General features: G+C 46.4%; 1 pseudogene; it reads right to left on the bottom strand.

The window, feature by feature from the left end:
- LOC135511789 (receptor expression-enhancing protein 3-like) overlaps window positions 1–27,180 on the bottom strand; it is a 71,734-nt pseudogene that overhangs the window by 11,090 nt on the left and 33,464 nt on the right.

Below are 27,180 nucleotides of genomic sequence, written 5' to 3' on the forward strand. Positions count from 1 at the left end.
CATCTCTACAGCGTGTTATATTCAGACAGACATCTCTACAGCGTGTTATATTCAGACAGACATCTCTACAGCGTGTTATAGACAGACAGACATCTCTACAGCGTGTTATATTCAGACAGACATCTCTACAGCGTGTTATAGACAGACATCTCTACAGCGTGTTATAGACAGACATCTCTACAGCGTGTTATATTCAGACAGACATCTCTACAGCGTGTTATATTCAGACAGACATCTCTACAGCGTGTTATAGACAGACAGACATCTCTACAGCGTGTTATATTCAGACAGACATCTCTACAGCGTGTTATATTCAGACAGACATCTCTACAGCGTGTTATATTCAGACAGACATCTCTACAGCGTGTTATAGACAGACATCTCTACAGCGTGTTATAGACAGACATCTCTACAGCGTGTTATATTCAGACAGACATCTCTACAGCGTGTTATAGACAGAGACATCTCTACAGCGTGTTATAGACAGACAGACATCTCTACAGCGTGTTATATTCAGACAGACATCTCTACAGCGTGTTATATTCAGACAGACATCTCTACAGCGTGTTATAGACAGACAGACATCTCTACAGCGTGTTATATTCAGACAGACATCTCTACAGCGTGTTATATTCAGACAGACATCTCTACAGCGTGTTATAGACAGACAGACATCTCTACAGCGTGTTATATTCAGACAGACATCTCTACAGCGTGTTATAGACAGACATCTCTACAGCGTGTTATATTCAGACAGACATCTCTACAGCGTGTTATAGACAGACATCTCTACAGCGTGTTATAGACAGACAGACATCTCTACAGCGTGTTATATTCAGACAGACATCTCTACAGCGTGTTATATTCAGACAGACATCTCTACAGCGTGTTATAGACAGACAGACATCTCTACAGCGTGTTATATTCAGACAGACATCTCTACAGCGTGTTATATTCAGACAGACATCTCTACAGCGTGTTATATTCAGACAGACAGACATCTCTACAGCGTGTTATATTCAGACAGACATCTCTACAGCGTGTTATATTCAGACAGACATCTCTACAGCGTGTTATAGACAGACAGACATCTCTACAGCGTGTTATATTCAGACAGACATCTCTACAGCGTGTTATATTCAGACAGACATCTCTACAGCGTGTTATATTCAGACAGACATCTCTACAGCGTGTTATATTCAGACAGACATCTCTACAGCGTGTTATATTCAGACAGACATCTCTACAGCGTGTTATATTCAGACAGACATCTCTACAGCGTGTTATATTCAGACAGACATCTCTACAGCGTGTTATAGACAGACAGACATCTCTACAGCGTGTTATATTCAGACAGACATCTCTACAGCGTGTTATAGACAGACAGACATCTCTACAGCGTGTTATATTCAGACAGACATCTCTACAGCGTGTTATATTCAGACAGACATCTCTACAGCGTGTTATATTCAGACAGACATCTCTACAGCAGTCTCTACAGTTATATTCAGACAGACATCTCTTATATTCAGACAGACATCTCTACAGCGTGTTATATTCAGACAGACATCTCTACAGCGTGTTATAGACAGACATCTCTACAGCGTGTTATAGACAGACATCTCTACAGCGTGTTATATTCAGACAGACATCTCTACAGCGTGTTATAGACAGACATCTCTACAGCGTGTTATATTCAGACAGACATCTCTACAGCGTGTTATATTCAGACAGACATCTCTACAGCGTGTTATAGACAGACATCTCTACAGCGTGTTATATTCAGACAGACATCTCTACAGCGTGTTATATTCAGACAGACATCTCTACAGCGTGTTATATTCAGACAGACATCTCTACAGCGTGTTATATTCAGACAGACATCTCTACAGCGTGTTATATTCAGACAGACATCTCTACAGCGTGTTATATTCAGACAGACATCTATATATTCAGACAGACATCTCTACAGCGTGTTATATTCAGACAGACATCTCTACAGCGTGTTATATTCAGACAGACATCTCTACAGCGTGTTATAGACAGACATCTCTACAGCGTGTTATATTCAGACAGACATCTCTACAGCGTGTTATATTCAGACAGACATCTCTACAGCGTGTTATATTCAGACAGACATCTCTACAGCGTGTTATATTCAGACAGACATCTCTACAGCGTGTTATATTCAGACAGACATCTCTACAGCGTGTTATAGACAGACAGACATCTCTACAGCGTGTTATATTCAGACAGACATCTCTACAGCGTGTTATAGACAGACAGACATCTCTACAGCGTGTTATATTCAGACAGACATCTCTACAGCGTGTTATATTCAGACAGACATCTCTACAGTGTGTTATATTCAGACAGACATCTCTACAGCGTGTTATATTCAGACAGACATCTCTACAGCGTGTTATATTCAGACAGACATCTCTACAGCGTGTTATAGACAGACATCTCTACAGCGTGTTATATTCAGACAGACATCTCTACAGCGTGTTATATTCAGACAGACATCTCTACAGCGTGTTATATTCAGACAGACATCTCTACAGCGTGTTATAGACAGACATCTCTACAGCGTGTTATATTCAGACAGACATCTCTACAGCGTGTTATAGACAGACATCTCTACAGCGTGTTATATTCAGACAGACATCTCTACAGCGTGTTATATTCAGACAGACATCTCTACAGCGTGTTATATTCAGACAGACATCTCTACAGCGTGTTATATTCAGACAGACATCTCTACAGCGTGTTATATTCAGACAGACATCTCTACAGCGTGTTATATTCAGACAGACATCTCTACAGCGTGTTATATTCAGACAGACATCTCTACAGCGTGTTATATTCAGACAGACATCTCTACAGCGTGTTATATTCAGACAGACATCTCTACAGCGTGTTATAGACAGACATCTCTACAGCGTGTTATATTCAGACAGACATCTCTACAGCGTGTTATATTCAGACAGACATCTCTACAGCGTGTTATATTCAGACAGACATCTCTACAGCGTGTTATATTCAGACAGACATCTCTACAGCGTGTTATATTCAGACAGACATCTCTACAGCGTGTTATAGACAGACATCTCTACAGCGTGTTATATTCAGACAGACATCTCTACAGCGTGTTATAGACAGACAGACATCTCTACAGCGTGTTATATTCAGACAGACATCTCTACAGCGTGTTATATTCAGACAGACATCTCTACAGCGTGTTATATTCAGACAGACATCTCTACAGCGTGTTATATTCAGACAGACATCTCTACAGCGTGTTATATTCAGACAGACATCTCTACAGCGTGTTATAGACAGACATCTCTACAGACATCTCTACAGCGTGTTATATTCAGACAGACATCTCTACAGCGTGTTATATTCAGACAGACATCTCTACAGCGTGTTATATTCAGACAGACATCTCTACAGCAGACATCTCTACAGTTTATATTCAGACAGACATCTCTACAGCGTGTTATATTCAGACAGACATCTCTACAGCGTCTCTACAGTTATATTCAGACAGACATCTCTACAGCGTGTTATATTCAGACAGACATCTCTACAGCGTGTTATAGACAGACAGACATCTCTACAGCGTGTTATATTCAGACAGACATCTCTACAGCGTGTTATAGACAGACAGACATCTCTACAGCGTGTTATATTCAGACAGACATCTCTACAGTGTGTTATATTCAGACAGACATCTCTACAGCGTGTTATATTCAGACAGACATCTCTACAGCGTGTTATATTCAGACAGACATCTCTACAGCGTGTTATATTCAGACAGACATCTCTACAGCGTGTTATAGACAGACATCTCTACAGCGTGTTATACAGACAGACATCTCTACAGCGTGTTATATTCAGACAGACATCTCTACAGCGTGTTATATTCAGACAGACATCTCTACAGCGTGTTATAGACAGACAGACATCTCTACAGCGTGTTATATTCAGACAGACATCTCTACAGCGTGTTATAGACAGACAGACATCTCTACAGCGTGTTATATTCAGACAGACATCTCTACAGCGTGTTATATTCAGACAGACATCTCTACAGCGTGTTATATTCAGACAGACATCTCTACAGCGTGTTATATTCAGACAGACATCTCTACAGCGTGTTATATTCAGACAGACATCTCTACAGCGTGTTATATTCAGACAGACATCTCTACAGCGTGTTATAGACAGACAGACATCTCTACAGCGTGTTATATTCAGACAGACATCTCTACAGCGTGTTATATTCAGACAGACATCTCTACAGCGTGTTATATTCAGACAGACATCTCTACAGCGTGTTATATTCAGACAGACATCTCTACAGCGTGTTATATTCAGACAGACATCTCTACAGCGTGTTATATTCAGACAGACATCTCTACAGCGTGTTATAGACAGACAGACATCTCTACAGCGTGTTATATTCAGACAGACATCTCTACAGCGTGTTATAGACAGACATCTCTACAGCGTGTTATAGACAGACATCTCTACAGCGTGTTATATTCAGACAGACATCTCTACAGCGTGTTATATAGACAGACATCTCTACAGCGTGTTATATTCAGACAGACATCTCTACAGCGTGTTATATTCAGACAGACATCTCTACAGCGTGTTATATTCAGACAGACATCTCTACAGCGTGTTATATTCAGACAGACATCTCTACAGCGTGTTATATTCAGACAGACATCTCTACAGCGTGTTATATTCAGACAGACATCTCTACAGCGTGTTATATTCAGACAGACATCTCTACAGCGTGTTATATTCAGACAGACATCTCTACAGCGTGTTATATTCAGACAGACATCTCTACAGCGTGTTATATCTCTACACAGACATCTCTACAGCGTGTTATATTCAGACAGACATCTCTACAGCGTGTTATATTCAGACAGACATCTCTACAGCGTGTTATATTCAGACAGACATCTCTACAGCGTGTTATATTCAGACAGACATCTCTACAGCGTGTTATATTCAGACAGACATCTCTACAGCGTGTTATAGACAGACAGACATCTCTACAGCGTGTTATATTCAGACAGACATCTCTACAGCGTGTTATAGACAGACAGACATCTCTACAGCGTGTTATATTCAGACAGACATCTCTACAGCGTGTTATATTCAGACAGACATCTCTACAGCGTGTTATATTCAGACAGACATCTCTACAGCGTGTTATATTCAGACAGACATCTCTACAGCGTGTTATATTCAGACAGACATCTCTACAGCGTGTTATAGACAGACAGACATCTCTACAGCGTGTTATATTCAGACAGACATCTCTACAGCGTGTTATAGACAGACAGACATCTCTACAGCGTGTTATATTCAGACAGACATCTCTACAGCGTGTTATATTCAGACAGACATCTCTACAGCGTGTTATATTCAGACAGACATCTCTACAGCGTGTTATATTCAGACAGACATCTCTACAGCGTGTTATATTCAGACAGACATCTCTACAGCGTGTTATATTCAGACAGACATCTCTACAGCGTGTTATATTCAGACAGACATCTCTACAGCGTGTTATAGACAGACAGACATCTCTACAGACAGACATCTCTACAGTGTGTATATTCAGACAGACATCTCTACAGCGTGTTATATTCAGACAGACATCTCTACAGCGTGTTATATTCAGACAGACATCTCTACAGCGTGTTATATTCAGACAGACATCTCTACAGCGTGTTATATTCAGACAGACATCTCTACAGCGTGTTATAGACAGACAGACATCTCTACAGCGTGTTATATTCAGACAGACATCTCTACAGCGTGTTATATTCAGACAGACATCTCTACAGCGTGTTATATTCAGACAGACATCTCTACAGCGTGTTATATTCAGACAGACATCTCTACAGCGTGTTATATTCAGACAGACATCTCTACAGCGTGTTATAGACAGACATCTCTACAGCGTGTTATATTCAGACAGACATCTCTACAGCGTGTTATATTCAGACAGACATCTCTGCAGCGTGTTATATTCAGACAGACATCTTTACAGCGTGTTATAGACAGACATCTCTACAGCGTGTTATATTCAGACAGACATCTTTACAGTGTGTTATATTCAGACAGACATCTCTACAGCGTGTTATATTCAGACAGACATCTCTACAGCGTGTTATATTCAGACAGACATCTCTACAGCGTGTTATATTCAGACAGACATCTCTATTCAGACAGACATCTCTACAGCGTGTTATATTCAGACAGACATCTCTACAGCGTGTTATATTCAGACAGACATCTCTACAGCGTGTTATATTCAGACAGACATCTCTACAGCGTGTTATATTCAGACAGACATCTCTACAGCGTGTTATAGACAGACAGACATCTCTACAGCGTGTTATATTCAGACAGACATCTCTACAGCGTGTTATAGACAGACATCTCTACAGCGTGTTATATTCAGACAGACATCTCTACAGCGTGTTATATTCAGACAGACATCTCTACAGCGTGTTATATTCAGACAGACATCTCTACAGCGTGTTATATTCAGACAGACATCTCTACAGCGTGTTATATTCAGACAGACATCTCTACAGCGTGTTATATTCAGACAGACATCTCTACAGCGTGTTATATTCAGACAGACATCTCTACAGCGTGTTATATTCAGACAGACATCTCTACAGCGTGTTATATTCAGACAGACATCTCTACAGTGTGTTATAGACAGACAGACATCTCTACAGCGTGTTATAGACAGACATCTCTGCAGCGTGTTATATTCAGACAGACATCTCTACAGTGTGTTATATTCAGACAGACATCTCTACAGCGTGTTATATTCAGACAGACATCTCTACAGCGTGTTATATTCAGACAGACATCTCTACAGCGTGTTATAGACAGACATCTCTACAGCGTGTTATATTCAGACAGACATCTCTACAGCGTGTTATATTCAGACAGACATCTCTACAGCGTGTTATATTCAGACAGACATCTCTACAGCGTGTTATATTCAGACAGACATCTCTACAGCGTGTTATATTCAGACAGACATCTCTACAGACAGACATCTCTACAGCGTGTTATAGACAGACAGACATCTCTACAGCGTGTTATATTCAGACAGACATCTCTACAGCGTGTTATATTCAGACAGACATCTCTACAGCGTGTTATATTCAGACAGACATCTCTACAGCGTGTTATATTCAGACAGACATCTCTACAGCGTGTTATATTCAGACAGACATCTCTACAGCGTGTTATATTCAGACAGACATCTCTACAGCGTGTTATATTCAGACAGACATCTCTACAGCGTGTTATAGACAGACAGACATCTCTACAGCGTGTTATATTCAGACAGACATCTCTACAGCGTGTTATATTCAGACAGACATCTCTACAGCGTGTTATATTCAGACAGACATCTCTACAGCGTGTTATATTCAGACAGACATCTCTACAGCGTGTTATAGACAGACAGACATCTCTACAGCGTGTTATATTCAGACAGACATCTCTACAGCGTGTTATATTCAGACAGACATCTCTACAGCGTGTTATAGACAGACATCTCTACAGCGTGTTATATTCAGACAGACATCTCTACAGCGTGTTATATTCAGACAGACATCTCTACAGCGTGTTATATTCAGACAGACATCTCTACAGCGTGTTATATTCAGACAGACATCTCTACAGCGTGTTATATTCAGACAGACATCTCTACAGCGTGTTATATTCAGACAGACATCTCTACAGCGTGTTATATTCAGACAGACATCTCTACAGCGTGTTATAGACAGACAGACATCTCTACAGCGTGTTATAGACAGACAGACATCTCTACAGTGTGTTATAGACAGACAGACATCTCTACAGCGTGTTATATTCAGACAGACATCTCTACAGCGTGTTATATTCAGACAGACATCTCTACAGCGTGTTATATTCAGACAGACATCTCTCTACAGCGTGTTATATTCAGACAGACATCTCTACAGCGTGTTATATTCAGACAGACATCTCTACAGCGTGTTATATTCAGACAGACATCTCTACAGCGTGTTATAGACAGACAGACATCTCTACAGCGTGTTATAGACAGACATCTCTACAGCGTGTTATATTCAGACAGACATCTCTACAGCGTGTTATATTCAGACAGACATCTCTACAGCGTGTTATATTCAGACAGACATCTCTACAGCGTGTTATATTCAGACAGACATCTCTACAGCGTGTTATAGACAGACAGACATCTCTACAGCGTGTTATATTCAGACAGACATCTCTACAGCGTGTTATATTCAGACAGACATCTCTACAGCGTGTTATATTCAGACAGACATCTCTACAGCGTGTTATATTCAGACAGACATCTCTACAGCGTGTTATATTCAGACAGACATCTCTACAGCGTGTTATATTCAGACAGACATCTCTACAGCGTGTTATATCTCAGACAGACATCTCTACAGCGTGTTATAGACAGACAGACATCTCTACAGCGTGCGTGTTATAGATAGACAGACATCTCTACAGCGTGTTATATTCAGACAGACATCTCTACAGCGTGTTATATTCAGACAGACATCTCTATATTCAGACAGACATCTCTACAGCGTTATATTCAGACAGACATCTCTACAGTGTGTTATAGACAGACAGACAGACATCTCTACAGCGTGTTATAGACAGACATCTCTGCAGCGTGTTATATTCAGACAGACATCTCTGCAGCGTGTTATATTCAGACAGACATCTCTACAGCGTGTTATAGACAGACAGACATCTCTACAGTGTGTTATAGACAGACAGACATCTCTACAGTGTGTTATAGACAGACAGACATCTCTACAGCGTGTTATAGACAGACAGACATCTCTACAGTGTGTTATAGACAGACAGACATCTCTACAGCGTGTTATATTCAGACAGACATCTCTACAGCGTGTTATATTCAGACAGACATCTCTACAGCGTGTTATATTCAGACAGACATCTCTACAGCGTGTTATAGACAGACATCTCTACAGCGTGTTATAGACAGACATCTCTACAGCGTGTTATATTCAGACTTACATCTTTGCGGGCTTTAGAGCGCACGATCTTGACACTCTGGGACCTCCTCAGACCTCTCTGGGTGACGGCCTCGTCCTCTGAGAAAAGTTGTTCCCCCTCCTCGTCTGTCCTGTCCTCCTGATCATAGACAGGGTACTCTGGGGAGACATGTCCACATCAGTTAGACGGGGTACTCTGGGGAGACATGTCCACATCAGTTAGACGGGGTACTCTGGGGAGACATGTCCACATCAGTTAGACGGGGTACTCTGGGGAGACATGTCCACATCAGTTAGACGGGGTACTCTGGGGAGACATGTCCACATCAGTTAGACGGGGTACTCTGGGGAGACATGTCCACATCAGTTAGACGGGGTACTCTGGGGAGACATGTCCACATCAGTTAGACGGGGTACTCTGGGGAGACATGTCCACATCAGTTAGACAGGGTACTCTGGGGAGACATGTCCACATCAGTTAGACAGGGTACTCTGGGGAGACATGTCCACATCAGTTAGACAGGGTACTCTGGGGAGACATGTCCACATCAGTTAGACAGGGTACTCTGGGGAGACATGTCCACATCAGTTAGACAGGGTACTCTGGGGAGACATGTCCACATCAGTTAGACAGGGTACTCTGGGGAGACATGTCCACATCAGTTAGACAGGGTACTCTGGGGAGACATGTCCACATCAGTTAGACAGGGTACTCTGGGGAGACATGTCCACATCAGTTAGACGGGGTACTCTGGGGAGACATGTCCACATCAGTTAGACGGGGTACTCTGGGGAGACATGTCCACATCAGTTAGACGGGGTACTCTGGGGAGACATGTCCACATCAGTTAGACGGGGTACTCTGGGGAGACATGTCCACATCAGTTAGACGGGGTACTCTGGGGAGACATGTCCACATCAGTTAGACGGGGTACTCTGGGGAGACATGTCCACATCAGTTAGACGGGGTACTCTGGGGAGACATGTCCACATCAGTTAGACGGGGTACTCTGGGGAGACATGTCCACATCAGTTAGACGGGGTACTCTGGGGAGACATGTCCACATCAGTTAGACGGGGTACTCTGGGGAGACATGTCCACATCAGTTAGACGGGGTACTCTGGGGAGACATGTCCACATCAGTTAGACGGGGTACTCTGGGGAGACATGTCCACATCAGTTAGACGGGGTACTCTGGGGAGACATGTCCACATCAGTTAGACGGGGTACTCTGGGGAGACATGTCCACATCAGTTAGACGGGGTACTCTGGGGAGACATGTCCACATCAGTTAGACGGGGTACTCTGGGGAGACATGTCCACATCAGTTAGACGGGGTACTCTGGGGAGACATGTCCACATCAGTTAGACGGGGTACTCTGGGGAGACATGTCCACATCAGTTAGACGGGGTACTCTGGGGAGACATGTCCACATCAGTTAGACGGGGTACTCTGGGGAGACATGTCCACATCAGTTAGACGGGGTACTCTGGGGAGACATGTCCACATCAGTTAGACGGGGTACTCTGGGGAGACATGTCCACATCAGTTAGACAGGGTACTCTGGGGAGACATGTCCACATCAGTTAGACAGGGTACTCTGGGGAGACATGTCCACATCAGTTAGACAGGGTACTCTGGGGAGACGTGTCCACATCAGTTAGACAGGGTACTCTGGGGAGACGTGTCCACATCAGTTAGACAGGGTACTCTGGGGAGACGTGTCCACATCAGTTAGACAGGGTACTCTGGGGAGACGTGTCCACATCAGTTAGACAGGGTACTCTGGGGAGACGTGTCCACATCAGTTAGACAGGGTACTCTGGGGAGACGTGTCCACATCAGTTAGACAGGGTACTCTGGGGAGACGTGTCCACATCAGTTAGACAGGGTACTCTGGGGAGACGTGTCCACATCAGTTAGACAGGGTACTCTGGGGAGACGTGTCCACATCAGTTAGACAGGGTACTCTGGGGAGACGTGTCCACATCAGTTAGACAGGGTACTCTGGGGAGACATGTCCACATCAGTTAGACATAGTACAACTAAACCAGAAGAAGGTTAACTTGGTCTTCTGACCAGACTCCTAGGTCGTGTCCTCATGGTAGAAGTGCTGAGTCCGAGGGGGGCTGACTGACATTCTGACTGGTGTGTTGGAGAGAGAGAGAGAGAGAGAGAGAGACAGGCTGCCTGGGGACGGAGCCAATCACTGGGGACGGATTCCACAGCTGAGGCCACAACAACCAACAGATTGCTATAACATCCACTACATGACCTAAAGTATGTGTAAACGGTGCAGGACAGTCAAGTTCTTCCACACTGATCTCCACAAACCATTTCTGATTGGACCTCACTTGGGTCCATGGGGGCATTGTCATGGTGAAACAGGAAATGGCCTTCCCCCCAAACTGTTGCCACAAAGTTGGAAGCACAGAATCATCTAGAATGTCATTGTATACTGTAGTGTTAATATTTCCCTTCACTGGAACTAAGGGGCCCTGAACCATGAAAAACAGCCCCAGACCATTATTCCTCCTTTACAGTTGGCACTGTGCTTTGGGGAAGGTAACGTTCTCCTGGCATCCGCCAAACTCAGATCCGTCCATCAGACAGCCAGATGGTGAAACATGATTCATCACTCCAGAGAACAAGTTTCCACTGATCCACAGTCCAATGATGGCGAGATTTACACCACTACTAACTGGGGCTGTTCTGTAATATCATCACTGGGCTACGACCCCTACTAACTAACTGGGGCTGTTCTGTAATATCATCACTGGGCTACGACCCCTACTAACTAACTGGGGCTGTTCTGTAATATCATCACTGGGCTACGACCCCTACTAACTGACTGGGGCTGTTCTGTTCTGTAATATCATCACTGGGCTATGACCCCTACTAACTGACTGGGGCTGTTCTGTAATATCATCACTGGGCTATGACCCCTCCTAACTGACTGGGGCTGTTCTGTTCTGTAATATCATCACTGGGCTATGACCCCTACTAACTGACTGGGGATGTTCTGTAATATCATCACTGGGCTATGACCCCTACTAACTGACTGGGGCTGTTCTGTTCTGTAATACCATCACTGGGCTACGACCCCTACTAACTGACTGGGTCTGTTCTGTAATATCATCACTGGGCTATGACCCCTACTAACTGACTGGGGCTGTTCTGTAATATCACTGGGCTACGACCCCTACTAACTGACTGGGGCTGTTCTGTTCTGTAATATCATCACTGGGCTACGACCCCTACTAACTGACTGGGGCTGTTCTGTAATATCATCACTGGGCTATGACCCCTCCTAACTGACTGGGGCTGTTCTGTTCTGTAATATCATCACTGGGCTACGACCCCTACTAACTGACTGGGACTGTTCTGTAATATCATCACTGGGCTATGACCCCTACTAACTGACTGGGGCTGTTCTGTAATATCATCACTGGGCTATGACCCCTACTAACTGACTGGGGCTGTTCTGTAATATCATCACTGGGCTACGACCCTACTAACTGACTGGGGCTGTTCTGTAATATCATCACTGGGCTACGACCCCTCCTAACTGACTGGGGCTGTTCTGTTCTGTAATATCATCACTGGGCTACGACCCCTACTAACTGACTGGGACTGTTCTGTTCTGTAATATCATCACTGGGCTATGACCCCTACTAGCTGACTGGGAATGTTCTGTTCTGTAATATCATCACTGGGCTACGACCCCTACTAACTGACTGGGGCTGTTCTGTAATATCATCACTGGGCTACGACCCCTACTGACTGACTGGGACTGTTCTGTCATATCATCACTGGGCTACGACCCCTACTGACTGACTGGGACTGTTCTGTCATATCATCACTGGGCTACGACCCCTCCTAACTGACTGGGGCTGTTCTGTTCTGTAATATCATCACTGGGCTACGACCCCTCCTAACTGACTGGGACTGTTCTGTTCTGTAATACCATCACTGGGCTACGACCCCTACTAACTGACTGGGTCTGTTCTGTAATATCATCACTGGGCTATGACCCCTACTAACTGACTGGGACTGTTCTGTTCTGTAATATCATCACTGGGGTACGACCCCTCCTAACTGACTGGGGCTGTTCTGTAATATCATCACTGGGCTACGACCCCTACTAACTGACTGGGGCTGTTCTGTAATATCATCACTGGGCTATGACCCCTACTAACTGACTGGGGCTGTTCTGTTCTGTAATATCATCACTGGGCTACGACCCTACTAACTGACTGGGACTGTTCTGTTCTGTAATATCATCACTGGGGTACGACCCCTCCTAACTGACTGGGGCTGTTCTGTAATATCATCACTGGGCTATGACCCCTACTAACTGACTGGGGCTGTTCTGTAATATCACTGGGCTCTGACCCCTACTAACTGACTGGGGCTGTTCTGTAATATCATCACTGGGCTATGACCCCTACTAACTGACTGGGACTGTTCTGTAATATCATCACTGGGCTACGACCCCTACTAACTGACTGGGGCTGTTCTGTAATATCATCACTGGGCTACGACCCCTACTAACTGACTGGGGCTGTTCTGTAATATCATCACTGGGCTATGACCCCTACTAACTGACTGGGGCTGTTCTGTTCTGTAATATCATCACTGGGCTACGACCCCTACTAACTGACTGGGGCTGTTCTGTTCTGTAATATCATCACTGGGCTACGACCCCTACTAACTGACTGGGGCTGTTCTGTAATATCATCACTGGGCTACGACCCCTACTAACTGACTGGGGCTGTTCTGTAATATCATCACTGGGCTACGACCCCTACTAACTGACTGGGGCTGTTCTGTAATATCATCACTGGGCTATGACCCCTACTAACTGACTGGGGCTGTTCTGTAATATCATCACTGGGCTACGACCCCTACTAACTGACTGGGACTGTTCTGTTCTGTAATATCATCACTGGGCTACGACCCTACTAACTGACTGGGGATGTTCTGTAATATCATCACTGGGCTATGACCCCTACTAACTGACTGGGGCTGTTCTGTTCTGTAATATCATCACTGGGCTACGACCCCTACTAACTGACTGGGGCTGTTCTGTAATATCATCACTGGGCTACGACCCCTACTAACTGACTGGGGCTGTTCTGTAATATCATCACTGGGCTATGACCCCTACTAACTGACTGGGGCTGTTCTGTTCTGTAATATCATCACTGGGCTACGACCCCTACTAACTGACTGGGACTGTTCTGTAATATCATCACTGGGCTACGACCCCTACTAACTGACTGGGGCTGTTCTGTTCTGTAATATCATCACTGGGCTACGACCCCTACTAACTGACTGGGACTGTTCTGTAATATCATCACTGGGCTATGACCCCTACTAACTGACTGGGACTGTTCTGTAATATCATCACTGGGCTACGACCCCTACTAACTGACTGGGGCTGTTCTGTTCTGTAATATCATCACTGGGCTACGACCCCTACTGACTGGGACTGTTCTGTAATATCATCACTGGGCTACGACCCCTACTAACTGACTGGGGCTGTTCTGTAATATCATCACTGGGCTACGACCCCTCCTAACTGACTGGGACTGTTCTGTTCTGTAATATCATCACTGGGGTACGACCCCTCCTAACTGACTGGGGCTGTTCTGTAATATCATCACTGGGCTACGACCCCTCCTAACTGACTGGGGCTGTTCTGTTCTGTAATATCATCACTGGGCTACGACCCCTACTAACTGACTGGGACTGTTCTGTAATATCATCACTGGGCTACGACCCCTACTAACTGACTGGGGCTGTTCTGTAATATCATCACTGGGCTACGACCCCTCCTAACTGACTGGGACTGTTCTGTTCTGTAATATCATCACTGGGGTACGACCCCTCCTAACTGACTGGGGCTGTTCTGTAATATCATCACTGGGCTACGACCCCTACTAACTGACTGGGGCTGTTCTGTAATATCACTGGGCTACGACCCCTACTAACTGACTGGGGCTGTTCTGTTCTGTAATATCATCACTGGGCTATGACCCCTCCTAACTGACTGGGGCTGTTCTGTAATATCATCACTGGGCTATGACCCCTACTAACTGACTGGGGCTGTTCTGTAATATCATCACTGGGCTATGACCCCTACTAACTGACTGGGGCTGTTCTGTAATATCATCACTGGGCTATGACCCCTACTAACTGACTGGGGCTGTTCTGTAATATCATCACTGGGCTATGACCCCTACTAACTGACTGGGGCTGTTCTGTTCTGTAATATCATCACTGGGCTACGACCCCTACTGACTGGGACTGTTCTGTAATATCATCACTGGGCTACGACCCCTACTAACTGACTGGGGCTGTTCTGTAATATCATCACTGGGCTACGACCCCTACTAACTGACTGGGGCTGTTCTGTTCTGTAATATCATCACTGGGCTACGACCCCTACTGACTGGGACTGTTCTGTAATATCATCACTGGGCTATGACCCCTACTAACTGACTGGGGATGTTCTGTAATATCATCACTGGGCTACGACCCCTACTAACTGACTGGGACTGTTCTGTAATATCATCACTGGGCTATGACCCCTACTAACTGACTGGGACTGTTCTGTAATATCATCACTGGGCTATGACCCCTACTAACTAACTGGGGCTGTTCTGTTCTGTAATACCATCACTGGGCTACGACCCCTACTAACTGACTGGGTCTGTTCTGTAATATCATCACTGGGCTATGACCCCTACTAACTAACTGGGGCTGTTCTGTAATATCATCACTGGGCTATGACCCCTACTAACTGACTGGGGCTGTTCTGTTCTGTAATACCATCACTGGGCTACGACCCCTACTAACTGACTGGGTCTGTTCTGTAATATCATCACTGGGCTATGACCCCTACTAACTGACTGGGGCTGTTCTGTAATATCACTGGGCTACGACCCCTACTAACTGACTGGGGCTGTTCTGTTATATCACTGGGCTACGACCACTACTAACTGACTGGGGCTGTTCTGTAATATCATCACTGGGCTACGACCCCTACTAACTGACTGGGGCTGTTCTGTTCTGTAATATCATCACTGGGCTACGACCCCTACTAACTGACTGGGGCTGTTCTGTAATATCATCACTGGGCTATGACCCCTCCTAACTGACTGGGGCTGTTCTGTTCTGTAATATCATCACTGGGCTACGACCCTACTAACTGACTGGGACTGTTCTGTAATATCATCACTGGGCTATGACCCCTACTAACTGACTGGGGCTGTTCTGTTCTGTAATATCATCACTGGGCTACGACCCTACTAACTGACTGGGGCTGTTCTGTTCTGTAATATCATCACTGGGCTACGACCCCTACTAACTGACTGGGGCTGTTCTGTAATATCATCACTGGGCTACGACCCCTACTAACTGACTGGGGCTGTTCTGTAATATCATCACTGGGCTACGACCCCTCCTAACTGACTGGGGCTGTTCTGTTCTGTAATATCATCACTGGGCTACGACCCCTACTAACTGACTGGGACTGTTCTGTTCTGTAATATCATCACTGGGCTATGACCCCTACTAGCTGACTGGGAATGTTCTGTTCTGTAATATCATCACTGGGCTACGACCCCTACTAACTGACTGGGGCTGTTCTGTAATATCATCACTGGGCTACGACCCCTACTGACTGACTGGGACTGTTCTGTCATATCATCACTGGGCTACGACCCCTACTGACTGACTGGGACTGTTCTGTCATATCATCACTGGGCTACGACCCCTCCTAACTGACTGGGGCTGTTCTGTTCTGTAATATCATCACTGGGCTACGACCCCTCCTAACTGACTGGGACTGTTCTGTTCTGTAATACCATCACTGGGCTACGACCCTACTAACTGACTGGGTCTGTTCTGTAATATCATCACTGGGCTATGACCCCTACTAACTGACTGGGACTGTTCTGTTCTGTAATATCATCACTGGGGTACGACCCCTCCTAACTGACTGGGGCTGTTCTGTAATATCATCACTGGGCTACGACCCCTACTAACTGACTGGGGCTGTTCTGTAATATCATCACTGGGCTATGACCCCTACTAACTGACTGGGGCTGTTCTGTTCTGTAATATCATCACTGGGCTACGACCCCTACTAACTGACTGGGACTGTTCTGTTCTGTAATATCATCACTGGGGTACGACCCCTCCTAACTGACTGGGGCTGTTCTGTAATATCATCACTGGGCTATGACCCCTACTAACTGACTGGGGCTGTTCTGTAATATCACTGGGCTACGACCCCTACTAACTGACTGGGGCTGTTCTGTAATATCATCACTGGGCTATGACCCCTACTAACTGACTGGGACTGTTCTGTAATATCATCACTGGGCTACGACCCCTACTAACTGACTGGGGCTGTTCTGTAATATCATCACTGGGCTACGACCCCTACTAACTGACTGGGGCTGTTCTGTAATATCATCACTGGGCTATGACCCCTACTAACTGACTGGGGCTGTTCTGTTCTGTAATATCATCACTGGGCTACGACCCCTACTAACTGACTGGGGCTGTTCTGTTCTGTAATATCATCACTGGGCTACGACCCCTACTAACTGACTGGGGCTGTTCTGTAATATCATCACTGGGCTACGACCCCTACTAACTGACTGGGGCTGTTCTGTAATATCATCACTGGGCTACGACCCCTACTAACTGACTGGGGCTGTTCTGTAATATCATCACTGGGCTATGACCCCTACTAACTGACTGGGGCTGTTCTGTAATATCATCACTGGGCTACGACCCCTACTAACTGACTGGGGCTGTTCTGTTCTGTAATATCATCACTGGGCTACGACCCTACTAACTGACTGGGACTGTTCTGTAATATCATCACTGGGCTATGACCCCTACTAACTGACTGGGACTGTTCTGTTCTGTAATATCATCACTGGGCTACGACCCCTACTAACTGACTGGGGCTGTTCTGTAATATCATCACTGGGCTACGACCCTACTAACTGACTGGGGCTGTTCTGTAATATCATCACTGGGCTATGACCCCTACTAACTGACTGGGGCTGTTCTGTTCTGTAATATCATCACTGGGCTACGACCCCTACTAACTGACTGGGACTGTTCTGTAATATCATCACTGGGCTACGACCCCTACTAACTGACTGGGGCTGTTCTGTTCTGTAATATCATCACTGGGCTACGACCCTACTAACTGACTGGGACTGTTCTGTAATATCATCACTGGGCTATGACCCCTACTAACTGACTGGGACTGTTCTGTAATATCATCACTGGGCTACGACCCTACTAACTGACTGGGGCTGTTCTGTTCTGTAATATCATCACTGGGCTACGACCCCTACTGACTGGGACTGTTCTGTAATATCATCACTGGGCTACGACCCCTACTAACTGACTGGGGCTGTTCTGTAATATCATCACTGGGCTACGACCCCTCCTAACTGACTGGGACTGTTCTGTTCTGTAATATCATCACTGGGGTACGACCCCTCCTAACTGACTGGGGCTGTTCTGTAATATCATCACTGGGCTACGACCCCTCCTAACTGACTGGGGCTGTTCTGTTCTGTAATATCATCACTGGGCTACGACCCCTACTAACTGACTGGGACTGTTCTGTAATATCATCACTGGGCTCGACCCCTACTAACTGACTGGGGCTGTTCTGTAATATCATCACTGGGCTACGACCCCTCCTAACTGACTGGGACTGTTCTGTTCTGTAATATCATCACTGGGGTACGACCCCTCCTAACTGACTGGGGCTGTTCTGTAATATCATCACTGGGCTACGACCCCTACTAACTGACTGGGGCTGTTCTGTAATATCACTGGGCTACGACCCCTACTAACTGACTGGGGCTGTTCTGTTCTGTAATATCATCACTGGGCTATGACCCCTCCTAACTGACTGGGGCTGTTCTGTAATATCATCACTGGGCTATGACCCCTACTAACTGACTGGGGCTGTTCTGTAATATCATCACTGGGCTATGACCCCTACTAACTGACTGGGGCTGTTCTGTAATATCATCACTGGGCTATGACCCCTACTAACTGACTGGGGCTGTTCTGTAATATCATCACTGGGCTATGACCCCTACTAACTGACTGGGGCTGTTCTGTTCTGTAATATCATCACTGGGCTACGACCCCTACTGACTGGGACTGTTCTGTAATATCATCACTGGGCTACGACCCTACTAACTGACTGGGGCTGTTCTGTAATATCATCACTGGGCTACGACCCTACTAACTGACTGGGGCTGTTCTGTTCTGTAATATCATCACTGGGCTACGACCCCTACTGACTGGGACTGTTCTGTAATATCATCACTGGGCTATGACCCCTACTAACTGACTGGGGATGTTCTGTAATATCATCACTGGGCTACGACCCCTACTAACTGACTGGGACTGTTCTGTAATATCATCACTGGGCTATGACCCCTACTAACTGACTGGGACTGTTCTGTAATATCATCACTGGGCTATGACCCCTACTAACTGACTGGGGATGTTCTGTAATATAATCACTGGGCTACGACCCCTACTAACTGACTGGGGCTGTTCTGTAATATCATCACTGGGCTATGACCCCTACTAACTGACTGGGGCTGTTCTGTTCTGTAATATCATCACTGGGCTATGACCCCTACTAACTGACTGGGGCTGTTCTGTAATATCACTGGGCTACGACCCCTACTAACTGACTGGGGCTGTTCTGTAATATCATCACTGGGCTATGACCCCTACTAACTGACTGGGGCTGTTCTGTAATATCACTGGGCTATGACCCTACTAACTGACTGGGGCTGTTCTGTTATATCACTGGGCTACGACCCCTACTAACTGACTGGGGCTGTTCTGTAATATCACTGGGCTACGACCCCTACTAACTGACTGGGGCTGTTCTGTAATATCACTGGGCTACGACCCCTACTAACTGACTGGGGCTGTTCTGTAATATCACTGGGCTACGACCCCTACTAACTGACTGGGACTGTTCTGTAATATCATCACTGGGCTACGACCCCTACTAACTGACTGGGGCTGTTCTGTAATATCACTGGGCTACGACCCCTACTAACTGACTGGGGCTGTTCTGTAATATCATCACTGGGCTACGACCCCTACTAACTGACTGGGGCTGTTCTGTAATATCATCACTGGGCTATGACCCCTACTAACTGACTGGGGCTGTTCTGTAATATCATCACTGGGCTATGACCCCTACTAACTGACTGGGGCTGTTCTGTAATATCATCACTGGGCTATGACCCCTACTAACTGACTGGGGCTGTTCTGTAATATCATCACTGGGCTATGACCCCTACTAACTGACTGGGGCTGTTCTGTAATATCATCACTGGGCTACGACCCCTACTAACTGACTGGGGCTGTTCTGTAATATCATCACTGGGCTACGACCCCTACTAACTGACTGGGGCTGTTCTGTAATATCATCACTGGGCTACGACCCCTACTAACTGACTGGGGCTGTTCTGTTATATCACTGGGCTACGACCCCTACTAACTGACTGGGGCTGTTCTGTAATATCATCACTGGGCTACGACCCTACTAACTGACTGGGACTGTTCTGTAATATCATCACTGGGCTCGACCCTACTAACTGACTGGGGCTGTTCTGTAATATCACTGGGCTCGACCCTACTAACTGACTGGGGCTGTTCTGTAATATCACTGGGCTACGACCCTACTAACTGACTGGGGCTGTTCTGTAATATCATCACTGGGCTCGACCCCTACTAACTGACTGGGGCTGTTCTGTAATATCATCACTGGGCTATGACCCCTACTAACTGACTGGGGCTGTTCTGTAATATCATCACTGGGCTATGACCCCTACTAACTGACTGGGGCTGTTCTGTAATATCATCACTGGGCTATGACCCCTACTAACTGACTGGGGCTGTTCTGTAATATCATCACTGGGCTATGACCCCTACTAACTGACTGGGGCTGTTCTGTAATATCATCACTGGGCTATGACCCCTACTAACTGACTGGGGCTGTTCTGTAATATCACTGGGCTACGACCCCACTAACTGACTGGGGCTGTTCTGTTATATCACTGGGCTACGACCCCTACTAACTGACTGGGGCTGTTCTGTAATATCACTGGGCTACGACCCCTACTAACTGACTGGGGCTGTTCTGTAATATCATCACTGGGCTATGACCCCTACTAACTGACTGGGGCTGTTCTGTAATATCATCACTGGGCTACGACCCCTACTAACTGACTGGGGCTGTTCTGTAATATAATCACTGGGCTATGACCCCTACTAACTGACTGGGGCTGTTCTGTAATATCACTGGGCTACGACCCCTACTAACTGACTGGGGCTGTTCTGTTATATCACTGGGCTACGACCCCTACTAACTGACTGGGGCTGTTCTGTAATATCACTGGGCTACGACCCCTTACTAACTGACTGGGGCTGTTCTGTAATACCATCACTGGGCTACGACCCCTACTAACTGACTGGGGCTGTTCTGTAATATCACTGGGCTATGACCCCTACTAACTGACTGGGGCTGTTCTGTAATATCACTGGGCTACGACCCCTTACTAACTGACTGGGGCTGTTCTGTTCTGTAATACCATCACTGGGCTACGACCCCTACTAACTGACTGGGACTGTTATGTGTTGAGTCACAACAGCTGCCATTCTACCAGCCTCCACCAGGGGGCAGCAGTAACATAGTAACTGCCTCCAGTCCTCCTTTCCTTTGTTCCTGTAGTCACATCTGCTCTCCATTCTAGAAAGATCCTTGGGATCTGGAGCCACTATTAACTCTTAACTCTACAAGGCTGTTCATATTTGTTTGAGGATTTAAACTTTCTGCAACCTAAGAAACGTGTTTTTTTTATGCTAGCCTTCACACAGTCCAAGGCAAACTGGTATCAGATGAAGCTATTGAGCCCTATTGGTTGACAGCTGTTTTAGGAGAAACGTCTAATTCTCCACATCAGATATCATTTTCCTAGTATGACAAAGGTGAGGAGCCCATTCCATTCATCCCACTAATGATCTATTTATCTGTCTTCTGGCATACCTCTGACTGGTCATGGCTGAGCTAGTCCAGTCCAGAACAGTCCAGCCCAGCCCAGAGCATACTAGCGTGATGACGAGTAATGTGACTATCCCTCCCTGAGAACAGAACCAACCCCTCCCTGTACTGATCCTCTGTCAACCTGAGGAGAACAGAACCAACCCCCCCCTGTACTGATCCTCTGTCAACCTGAGAACAGAACCAACCCCTCCCTGTACTGATCCTCTGTCAACCTGAGAACAGAACCAACCCCTCCCTGTACTGATCCTCTGTCAACCTGAGAACAAAACCAACCCCTCCCTGTACTGATCCTCTATCAACCTGAGAACAGAACCAACCCCTCCCTGTACTGATCCTCTGTCAACCTGAGAACAGAACCAACCCCTCCCTGAACTGATCCTCTGTCAACCTGAGAACAGAACCAACCCCTCCCTGTACTGATCCTCTGTCAACCTGAGAACAGAACCAACCCCTCCCTGTACTGATCCTCTGTCAACCTGAGGAGAACAGAACCAACCAACCCCTCCCTGTACTGATCTTCTGTCAACCTGAGAACAGAACCAACCAACCCCTCCCTGTACTGATCCTCTGTCAACCTGAGAACAGAACCAACCCCTCCCTGTACTGATCCTCTGTCAACCTGAGAACAGAACCAACCAACCCCTCCCTGTACTGATCCTCTGTCAACCTGAGGAGAACAGAACCAACCCCTCCCTGTACTGATCCTCTGTCAACCTGAGGAGAACAGAACCAACCAACCCCTCCCTGTACTGATCCTCTGTCAACCTGAGGAGAACAGAACCAACCCCTCCCTGAACTGATCCTCTGTCAACCTGAGGAGAACAGAACCAACCCCTCCCTGTACTGATCCTCTGTCAACCTGAGAACAGAACCAACCCCTCCCTGTACTGATCCTCTGTCAACCTGAGGAGAACAGAACCAACCCCTCCCTGTACTGATCCTCTGTCAACCTGAGAACAGAACCAACCCCTCCCTGTACTGATCCTCTGTCAACCTGAGGAGAACAGAACCAACCCCTCCCTGTACTGATCCTCTGTCAACCTGAGAACAGAACCAACCCCTCCCTGTACTGATCCTCTGTCAACCTGAGAACAGAACCAACCCCTCCCTGTACTGATCCTCTGTCAACCTGAGGAGAACAGAACCAACCACTCCCTGTACTGATCCTCTGTCAACCTGAGAACAGAACCAACCAACCCCTCCCTGTACTGATCCTCTGTCAACCTGAGGAGAACAGAACCAACCAACCCCTCCCTGTACTGATCCTCTGTCAACCTGAGGAGAACAGAACCAACCCCTCCCTGTACTGATCCTCTGTCAACCTGAGGAGAACAGAACCAACCCCTCCCTGTACTGATCCTCTGTCAACCTGAGGAGAACAGAACCAACCCCTCCCTGTACTGATCCTCTGTCAACCTGAGGAGAACAGAACCAACCCCTCCCTGTACTGATCCTCTGTCAACCTGAGGAGAACAGAACCAACCAACCCCTCCCTGTACTGATCCTCTGTCAACCTGAGGAGAACAGAACCAACCAACCCCTCCCTGTACTGATCCTCTGTCAACCTGAGGAGAACAGAACCAACCCCTCCCTGTACTGATCCTCTGTCAACCTGAGTAGAACAGAACCAACCCCTCCCTGTACTGATCCTCTGTCAACCTGAGGAGAACAGAACCAACCCCTCCCTGTACTGATCCTCTGTCAACCTGAGGAGAACAGAACCAACCAACCCCTCCCTGTACTGATCCTCTGTCAACCTGAGAACAGAACCAACCAACCCCTCCCTGTACTGATCCTCTGTCAACCTGAGAACAGAACCAACCAACCCCTCCCTGTACTGATCCTCTGTCAACCTGAGAACAGAACCAACCAACCCCTCCCTGTACTGATCCTCTGTCAACCTGAGGAGAACAGAACCAACCCCTCCCTGAACTGATCCTCTGTCAACCTGAGAACAGAACCAACCAACCCCTCCCTGAACTGATCCTCTGTCAACCTGAGGAGAACAGAACCAACCAACCCCTCCCTGTACTGATCCTCTGTCAACCTGAGGAGAACAGAACCAACCCCTCCCTGTACTGATCCTCTGTCAACCTGAGGAGACACTACATAGGGAATAGGGTGCAGAATGGAACCACCACATCTGACCTTGCAGCTGATCACACTACATAGGGAATAGGGTGCACTACATAGGGAATAGGGTGCAGAACGGTTGTCTTGCAGTGATCAACAACCAATTTGAAAGAGCATGAAGAAGTTTGAAAATAATAGAAATGGGCAAATGTTGTACAATCCAGGTGTGCAAAGCTCTTAGAGACGAACAGCTGGAATCACTGCCAAAGCTCGTAGAGACGAACAGCTGGAATCACTGGCTCATAGGCACCCTACATCCTATAGAGGACACTGCTTTAGACCAGGGCTCACAGGGAGGGTTAACCCGTGTTACTCACAGGGAGGGTTAACCCGTGTTACTCACAGGGAGGGTTAACCCGTGTTACTCACAGGGAGGGTTAACCCGTGTTACTCACAGGGAGGGTTAACCCGTGTTACTCACAGGGAGGGTTAACCCGTGTTACTCACAGGGAGGGTTAACCCGTGTTACTCACAGGGAGGGTTAACCCGTGTTACTCACAGGGAGGGTTAACCCGTGTTACTCAACACAGACCCAGCTATAGAGGATGTTTGAGGAAGGTGGAGACCAGAGTCTTACTGTGGTATAATTGGCTCCCTCTTCAGATCAATGATTAACAGACCAGTGGAAGGTACGAGGTGATGGGTTCATGTATGGACCTGTGTGTGTGTGTGTGTGTGTGTGTGTGTGTGTGTGTGTGTGTGTGTGTGTGTGTGTGTAAAACATGTCCTACCTGTTCTGTCGGTCGAGTTTGCGGCGGCGCCCTCCTGCTCACGGCAGGGTTGCCGGCATGGGCCGTATAGATCTGATTGGCTGCTGCGTCGTCGAGGGTATCTGAGTCAGGTCGTGCATACTGAAGCTCCTCAGCTTCTCTGTGATCGCCCCCTGGCCCTATACACACACACACACACACACACACACACACACACACACAGTTAGTGTCACCACAGGGATAACACTGTCCTCTAAACGCCTCTCCTCATGACATCATGGCTCCAGTATCTCCGACAAAATACAGTAACATGCTGAGGGAGTGTTTGTGTTGTTGTGTTCTGACAGACAGTAACATGCTGAGGGAGTGTTTGTGTTGTTGTGTTCTGACAGACAGTAACAGGCCGAGGGAGTGTTTGTGTTGTTGTGTTCTGACAGACAGTAACATGCTGAGGGAGTGTTTGTGTTGTTGTGTTGTGACAGACAGTAACATGCTGAGGGAGTGTTTGTGTTGTTGTGTTCTGACAGACAGTAACATGCTGAGGGAGTGTTTGTGTTGTTGTGTTCTGACAGACAGTAACATGCTGAGGGAGTGTTTGTGTTGTTGTGTTCTGACAGACAGTAACATGCTGAGGGAGTGTTTGTGTTGTTGTGTTCTGACAGACAGTAACATGCTGAGGGAGTGTTTGTGTTGTTGTGTTGTGACAGACAGTAACATGCTGAGGAGTGTTTGTGTTGTTGTGTTCTGACAGACAGTAACATGCTGAGGGAGTGTTTGTGTTGTTGTGTTCTGACAGACAGTAACAGGCTGAGGGAGTGTTTGTGTTGTTGTGTTCTGACAGACAGTAACAGGCTGAGGGAGTGTTTGTGTTGTTGTGTTCTGACAGACAGTAACATGCTGAGGGAGTGTTTGTGTTGTTGTGTTCTGACAGACAGTAACATGCTGAGGGAGTGTTTGTGTTGTTGTGTTGTGACAGACAGTAACATGCTGAGGGAGTGTTTGTGTTGTTGTGTTCTGACAGACAGTAACATGCTGAGGGAGTGTTTGTGTTGTTGTGTTCTGACAGACAGTAACATGCTGAGGGAGTGTTTGTGTTGTTGTGTTCTGACAGACAGTAACAGGCTGAGGGAGTGTTTGTGTTGTTGTGTTCTGACAGACAGTAACATGCTGAGGGAGTGTTTGTGTTGTTGTGTTCTGACAGACAGTAACAGGCTGAGGGAGTGTTTGTGTTGTTGTGTTCTGACAGACAGTAACATGCTGAGGGAGTGTTTGTGTTGTTGTGTTCTGACAGACAGTAACAGGCTGAGGGAGTGTTTGCGTTCTGACACAAACTACTACATAAGTTAAATTCCTAGAATCTATTCAGTGTTTATCATCGTGTTTTCAAACAGCTTATGACAACGCAGAACCTTTTCCATAACAGAACTGGGGAACAGACAGGATGTGTACTATCATAAAGGGAACATTAGTGGTCGTGTGTGCAGCACAGCTTGACAACATCACAGAAAATACCAAAAAGATAACAGACTAGCAAACGCCATAAAAACCGATGAATAGGTGAATCTATGAATGATCTGAGTCGGGCTGGGCGGTATACTGTGTTCAGCGATATACCGGTACTGATGCACGGACTGGTTAGGGTTTTAACTTTACCTTCTATCCCAGGTATTTGAATGTTTGACTTGTTAAATGTGACGGCAGTGTGTAATGTCCATGTGTTCCTCTCTCTTTATGACGCCTCCCGCACACACCTAGCCCCGCCCCCTGTCACTCAAGGAGCGCATTGGATGTTCCTCAACCACGTGACCCATGTGTTCAGTCCGCCTGGTCAATGCAGCACAAGTAACACTGTTGACGACAACAACGTTGCTTTCCCTTTGCTTCTTAATATATACATCTACTAGCGTTCTATAATTACACTATTAGCTTGTTTGTCTTATCTTAGTAAGTTGTTCCTAAATCTTGTTAGCCGCTAATTGTTAGCCACTAATGCTAATCGCTAGCTAATAATAAATGTACTGCGTAAGAGCAAACGTAACTTAGCTAGCTAATACAGCCTGATAATACCAGTGATTGTG

The sequence above is a fragment of the Oncorhynchus masou genome, chromosome 24 (genome assembly GCF_036934945.1).
Source record: "Oncorhynchus masou masou isolate Uvic2021 chromosome 24, UVic_Omas_1.1, whole genome shotgun sequence".
Lineage (NCBI taxonomy): Eukaryota > Metazoa > Chordata > Actinopteri > Salmoniformes > Salmonidae > Oncorhynchus > Oncorhynchus masou.